At 43.2% G+C, this 1,360-nt stretch overlaps 1 protein-coding gene across 2 annotated transcripts in view; it reads right to left on the bottom strand.

Moving 5' to 3' along the window:
* Nucleotides 1-1,360, bottom strand: part of TMEM86A (transmembrane protein 86A) — a 30,031-nt gene that overhangs the window by 12,656 nt on the left and 16,015 nt on the right. The window lies entirely within an intron of this gene.

Genomic DNA, 1,360 nt, shown 5'->3' with positions numbered 1-1,360 from the left:
GTCCAACTGGTCTTTTTTTTTCCAAATCACTTGGCCCTATTTCTGCTTCCTTGCATCATGGGACATTGCCATGACACAAAAACAGCATCCATCTTCCTTTGATGCAGTGTGCCTTGATGCAGACACCTAGAACAGATGAAGACTGCACAGGAAATATTCTGTGCTTACAGTGCTCAGGTAATAAAGCCTAATCTCATAAAAATTCTGGAGCTTTTACAGACACAAGCAAATCGAATCAGGTGAAGCTGGAAGACAGAGGCAGAGGCAGTGGAGGGCATCTTCACATGCAGTATCTAAAAAGGGAATGCAATCTCGGAAACAGTGAGGCTATAAATAAAGGGCATCCCAAGAAGACAGTGCCTTCAAAATTGTTCTCACATCTGATGGAAATTTCCCCAGCATATCAGCAGTTTCTTGGCAGTAAGGTATTTCATTATACATTATTCATAGGCTATTGCCAACACAATTTTTAAACACTCCATTAAACAACCAGGCTACACAATTCACTAAAAAAAGGACATCAGCAAGCCGTTAACTTTCTTGTATTACATGGGGAGCCGTTGTGAGTCCTCTACTTAGGTTGTCTAAATTAATCACCATTTACCACTCCTTGTCTGTATTCCTTGGGAAAATTCTGGCAGCAAATAACAAATGAACTTAAAAGTTAGAAAAGCTCATGTAGTCTCATAGTACTGGGGTTGCCTGGGACCTATCAAGTATCATAAGGGAAAGAGTGCAGCCAAGCTTCCCCCTCCTTCAGACCCAGCACCTTGCTTTCCTAAAGTGACACATCAGGCTCTGACTGTCCAAAACCGGTGCTCAGCTCCAGCTCTGCTTCCTCCCCTTCTGACTCTCTTTTATTAAAATGTAGTTGATCACATTCATCCTCTCGCAGTTGGAGGCAACAGATGACAGTGTTTCTGGCAGGGTTTTCTCCTCTCCCCCGCAAGTCGTGGAGGATCCCCACCATGCCGTAATGAGCCTGAGATCTTCATCGTGGAAAACTAACAACCTCCAGAGCTACACAGTGCGAAAGAACTGGCAGCAGCAACAGTGCTCCAGGCTCCTGTAACAGTCTCAGCTAAGGTAAGTAGTTTTGTACCTCTGAAGACAAAAGTTTATGCTGAAAGATTTAGTTGAAGTTCAGGCTGTTTGCAACACATCACAGTGGCACTGTTAGAAGCATACAGGAGAGTATTTGGGTTAATAAACATGGGAAGTTTTATTTAATACTTCATATTAACAGAAAAACACCTGCTAGGAGCAGTTACCATTACAATCACAGCTTGCCCTCCCCTGTGTGCATGCATGATGAGACAGGTTTTAATTACACTTGTAATTTCCCCAGGAACCCTGCCTT

Source organism: Pseudopipra pipra, chromosome 6, assembly GCF_036250125.1.
Source record: "Pseudopipra pipra isolate bDixPip1 chromosome 6, bDixPip1.hap1, whole genome shotgun sequence".
NCBI classification, from domain to species: Eukaryota; Metazoa; Chordata; class Aves; order Passeriformes; family Pipridae; genus Pseudopipra; species Pseudopipra pipra.
This window is presented reverse-complemented; position numbering and strand designations above follow the sequence as displayed.